The following is a 6307-nucleotide window of genomic DNA, read 5'->3' as shown; positions in this document are numbered from 1 at the left end:
AACGATGGCAGGGGGAAGGGGGAGGGAGACTGGAAGCGAGCAGACTGGCCAGAGGCAAGGTTCCCTCGGTCTGAAACCTCAGCCCCGCCCCTCCATTCCGCAGCTCTGAGTGGCCCGGGCTGGCAGGGCGTGGGCGGCGTGTGCGGAGGCTGGTTCTACATTCCGGCCTGGTGAGGGGACCTCTCGGTCTCCGCAGGGGGCAGAAGAGGAGGGGTTCATCACTGGAGGGATTTCAGTAGCTGAAATTCTCTTTCCCGCCCCATTAAGCCCCAACCCAGTATGGGGTGATAGGACAAAGCTGAGTCCCTCCCCATCCCCTATCCCGCGACTGGGGGGCACGGCTAGACAGGCTCCTTCGGGGGTACTCTCCGACCCCCTGTGTTTTGTGTGGGCGCCCCTCCCCCATCCTCCTCTGGTTATTTTGGAGTCTGGGCTGCCAGTCGCCGGCCGCGGGTTTCCACGTGCCTCCTCCCTCTCCCTGCCCACGCTCCCCGTGACGCACATCCTCCGCCCACGCAGCCTCTGCTGAGGCGCCCCCCTCCCTCCCACTTGGCCCTCTTGGGGAGGTGCTGAGCCCCGTATCTTGAGGGAGACGCTGGACTGAGGAAGAGGGCGGAGTAGGGCGTGAAGTAAGAGGGCAGTTACCCACTGGGCGCCGGGCGCCTAGGTCCCACCCCAGGAAAGACGACGAGGGAGGAGCCAATTCAGAGGCCTTCACTCCTCCGTCCTGGGGCGGGTACTCGGCCGAAGAGGGGAGAAAAATCCTGCCGACCGAGCCTGCCATCTCCCCTAGGGGTCTGTCTGCGTTCGAACCTGTGTGTGAAACTCCTGAGCGTTTCTATCTTTGTTTCTCAGGGTTGTCAAGAGGTTCACATGAGAGGACGTATGTGAAAACTCTGTAAATTGTAGAATGCTAAGCAAATTTAAGATACTATAGCCAGTTCGTACCTCTGTAGCCAGAGATTATGTATTTGTATGTGTTTCTTTACATCTACTGTGTTCTCTGTGCCTCTGTCTAGGTTTGTATGTGAGCCCCTATGTGTGGATTTTAAAATGTATACATTTAAAAAATCATTGACTTGTCAAGTCCCACCAGAAGCCCAGAGCACCCCCGCAGCCAGAGCTGCTGAGATGTCTGTTCTTTGCTTCCCTCCCACTTCTACCACCCCCACCTTGCCTCCTACTCCCTTCCGTTGAGAACAAGGAATTTCCAGTCTTTAGCAAAAGGAGAAACACAGAGACAGAGAGGCTGAGACTATGAGAAACTACAGAAAAACATAAAGATAAGGGGTGGGGGGTGAGGGTGTGTGTGTGGGGAAGATGACAAAAACTGGGTGGGACAAATACAAAGATCTTCATTTCTTCTCGTTTTCTGCATGGGCTCCATTTTCTCCAGGGCGGCTCCAGACCACTTCCCTACTTGACTTACCTGCTCCCCCCACCTCAGAGTTCTCATAGGTACACAGAGCTACGGATCCCATTTATTGTCAATGAATAATTTATTAATAAATAATTGACTAATTTATTGTCTATAGTGGTCTCTTCCAGGATAGGAAACAGTATCCTCAGTCCAACTTTTCCAAGAAAAGGGGAAAAGATTGTGAAGAAATTGGGTGAAAGAGGAGTGAGGAAATCGCGAACCTGGCGGACTCTCATACCCAGGGATGTGTACATTTTAATTAGCAGATTGCACTTCTAACCCCCATCCCCTCCCCCCTCCCAATTTTTCACCAGGCTGAATCCAACTTACTTTGCAAGGTCTGGCTCAAATGTCCCCTTCTTGGACCCTCTCCTTCCTGTACTCCCTCTGGGCAGAATTGCTCCCATCCCTCAGTGGCCTCATGGCTCTCTGTACACTCACTTATAGTTGCTTGTTTCACCCATAGCCCAAGACCTCTCTGGTGTAGGTCGGGTATCTGGTGGGCCCTCTGAAACAAATGGGTTGGTGATGCTATTTCTAGGCCTGAGCAACTTTGAAAAGGGCAATTGACATAGATTTTACTCTAAAAGGAGCTGAACGTGGGCAAAACTGTTTAAGTGGAGACATTTGTTTTCCATGTCTCCATCCTTCTTAAAGTTTCCAGCAAGTCTCACAAGTCTGGTTCCTTGACCTTCTAAAATGTCCACTATTCTGGTAAATTAATTCATGCCCAGGTGTTAAAGGTAGAAGGCTGAAATCTTTGCTGGTAATAGAAAAATATAAAGTAATGATCCTCCTTTCTTCCTTTTTCAGTAACATATTAGAATTATAGTCTAAGGAGTGTTATGCTTCAAATTAGGCATCTTAGAGGAGGTGCTTCACTGTGCCTCAAAAAGACAAAGGAACTGCCTTTAAGGAGCTCATAGACTAGTAGGGGAGATAGACGTATAAACAATTGCAATGTAAGGCAATAATAGGAGGTACAAACAGTGACATAGTATAGGAAGCCAGTGATCTATTCTGCCTGGAGTTGTGAGGGACAGGTTTAGACAGGCATCTAAAGGAGATGATGCAGCCTGGGATTTTGAAGTCTGAACAGATTTCCAGAAGGAAGGCACAGTCAAGTCAGAGAGAGCAGAATGTAAACTTACCTGGAAGTATGAAACAATATGTTTGAGAAACTAGAAATTGTTAATTATTGCTGGATGGGTGGTGGTGGTGCTTGAAAAGGAGCCCAGGGAGGTGTACAAGGCCATTAAAGATATTATAGAATAGGGCTTCTCAAACTATAGTAAAGGACCAATTTAAGAAATCCCAATCTATTGTCCACTACGTCTATAAAATACACAAAATGTGAGTTAGTAGAAAAATGAAATGAAATCCCCATTTTTATTAGATTCAATAAATACAAAACTTTTCTGTCAAATTGCTATGAAAGTTTCTAAATGCTTACACTTAATTTCTGAAATTGTTTCATTGCAGATTGGTAACAAACTTTGAATAGCATTGCTATAGTTGTGTCTTTACATCTACGTTTCAGATCATAGTAAGGACCCTGGGCTTCATCACAGGAGATACTGTAGAACCATAAAGACGTTGTAACATGGGAGTGACATGGTCAGATCTGCATTTAGGAGTAGTGTGGAGGAAGGGCTTTATGGCTGCAAAAACAGCAGGGAGGCCAGCTTGGAGGAAACTAAAGTGGTTCCAAGTGAGAGATGGCAAAGAGCTGGACTAAATCACTGGCATGGGATGGAGAGGAAAGGACAGATTTTAAAAGATTCAAATCAATAAGACCTGATGATTGAGTGACTAGGATGTTGAAGGAAGAGAAGAAGGCTTACGGTGACTCTCTAGCTTGGGTGACAGAGTAAATGGAATGGAGTGCTTCTCCTCAAAGCTTTGGGAATTGTCTTCATCAAATATTCATTGTCTGCAATCCTTTTCCTAAATAAAAAAAAAACAAAAACATATATATGAAACCAAGTGTTTTAAATCTCATTTGATGCAAAACCTAATTTGACCTGAACTTATGTTGTGGCAAATCTGACCTAAACTTACATGAGGTTATTTGTAGTTTTTTTTATCACACTTAGGTTTATTCCATAGCTTTATCCCAGTGTGACTATTCACATATCTCATTGCAGAAATATTAATTTGTTTGATTACAGGGTAGTGTCTCAGACCCCATTGGGATTGTTGCTTTATATTGTATATGCACCATATTACCTTTCTTAAATCTAAAAGAATTCTGAAACACATTTGCTATCCAGATTTCCCACCCCATTATACGCATCAGTCTTGGCTTGAGTTCTTTTGGTTATTTGCATAAATCAGATCCACCTGCAGATAATGAATATTCATTGCAATGCATGCTATAGAATCCGAAGATGATTCTCAAAGTGTTTTGAGCAATGTCCTCATTTTTAAAACTGTTAAAACCTTTGCGTGATTACTGTGAAGTGACAGAATTCATTTGGATGGTAAGGTATGATATGTTTATGTACATTACTTGTACACCTCATTTTTACATATAGCAATCAGTGATCAGTGATCTTTGGGAATTACGTAGTTCCCAAGTTTGGAATTAATTCCCCTGTTCGCTGGCCTTTAGTGAAAACCAAAGAGTGAGCTCTGAATGGTGAGAATTTGGGGTCTGGTAGAAAATGAAGTGTTGTGTGTGTGTGTGTGTGTGTGTGTGTATACACAAATTATTTTTTTGAAGTTTTATTAGATTTACAAAAAAATTTAGAAGATAGTACACAGAGTTCCCATATAACCCACATCCAGTTTCCACTATTATATTAGTACAGTACATGAACCAGTATTGATATATTATTATTAACTAAATGTCTATAGTTTATTCAGATTTCCTTAGTTTTTACCTATTTTTTTTTTCTGTTCCAGGATCTCATACATTATATCATATCATATTTGGTTCTCATGTCTTCTTAGGCACCTCTTGGCTGTTAGTTTCTCAGACTTTCCTTGTTTTTGATGACCTTGACTGTTTTAAGGAGTACTTGTTGGGTATTTTATAGGATGCCCCTCTATTTGAATGTTTAATGTTTTTCCAATGATTGGATTAGTTTTATGGGTTTGTGGGAGGAAAACCACAGAGGTAAAATGCTATTTTTCACATGCTATCAACTGATTTATTACTGTTGATATTGATCTTCAGCAGGTACCTTGGCCCATCTTAGCTGTGGCTTTTTAAATGGAGATAATATTTGTCTCACAAGATATTGTGAGGAATAAAAAACTTTTTCTTAATCCTTATGTTCATTTTGCTTCCAAAAAAAAAAAAAATCCCTGTGGCTATATTCTTATTTATTTTTTTTAGGAGGGCGCAGCTCCCAGTGGCCCATGCGGGGCTTGAACCAGTAACCCTGGTGTTATTAACGCCACCCTCAAACCAACTGAGCTAATGACTATTTTTAAAAATGCTAACATTTATTCCCATAAAACGCTGACAATTTTTTTTCCCGTTTTAAATTGTTTAGAATCTCGGAAGACAACAATCGTCTTACTTTAAAAAAATTGTCTCTTCAGGACCCTACTTGTAAAGAGGTTTCAATTACAAGTTTCCCAGAACAAAAAGATTGTGATAAGAAGGAAAGAAGGAAAACAACTTCACACAGTTTTGATGGAAATACAGTGGTACCTCGGTTTTCTAATGTAATCCGTTCTGGAAGACTGTTCGAGTTCTGAAACGTTTGAAAGTTGAGGCACGGTTTCCCATAGAAAGTAATGCAAAATGGATGAATCCGTTTCAGACCTTTAAAATCAACCCCTAAAACAGCAATTTAGCATGGATTTTGCTATCTAATGATACGATAGATTCATAAAATGATACACAATGAAAGCAATAAACACAATATACTATACTGTAAAAACAATAATAAACAATGTAAAAACAGTACTGTAGATGATAAAAAGGAAAATGTAATTTTTTATTACCTGTAATGATGACAGTCATGGTTTGAATGGGGGGTCCCCTTCAATAATCACGATAGGTGAGTGCTGTTCAGGTGTTCTGTGGTCCTCTTCCAGAATCACAATAGGTGAGTGTTGTTCAGGTGTTCTGTGGTCTTCTTCCAGAATCACAATAGGTGAGTGTTGTTCAGGTGTTCTGTAGCCCTCTTCCATAATCACTGTAGGTGACTCCTCTTCTGCCATGCCTTCCCTTGATTTTTTTACACCACTGACACCTGGTTTAGACTCACTGGATCTTTTCCTCACTAAATATTTTTCAATTGACATTTGCTTTTTCCGATGTTTTAAAATTTGTCTAAAGTGAGACATAGCATTATCATTGAAAGTGTTAGTGGCATGACTTACAGCAGCTTTATCAGGGTGATACTTTTCAACAAAAATTTGCACTTCAATCCATTTTGCACACATTTCTTTGATCAGTGCCGTAGAAACACTTTCTCTTCCCTCCTCCTCCAAAGACAATTCCTCAGTTGCTGCCTGTTGCTGCTCCATCAGAATGTGTTGAAGTTCTTCTGTGGTGAGTTCAGTCTTGTGGTCTTCTACTAACTCCTCCACATCATCACTACTCACTTCCAAGCCCATGGACGTTCCCAGAGACACAATATCCTCAACAATAGGAGCATCCTCTCCAACATCCTTACATACATGTTCAGGGACAGAGTCTGGCCACAGTTTCCTCCATGCTAACTTCATTGTTCTGTGAGACACATCCCTCCATGCTTTGTCTATGAGATGTAAGCAGTGTAGGATATTGAAATGATTCTTCCAGAACTCTCTGAGGGTTAGTTCTGTGTCCGAGGTCACCTCAAAGCACCTTTGGAACAGTGCTTTGGTGTAAAGCTTCTTAAAATTAGATATGACCTGCTGGTCCATGGGCTGGATGAGAGGAGT

Source organism: Rhinolophus hipposideros, assembly GCF_964194185.1.
Source record: "Rhinolophus hipposideros genome assembly, chromosome: 9".
NCBI classification, from domain to species: Eukaryota; Metazoa; Chordata; class Mammalia; order Chiroptera; family Rhinolophidae; genus Rhinolophus; species Rhinolophus hipposideros.
Note: the sequence above shows the minus strand (reverse complement) of the source record.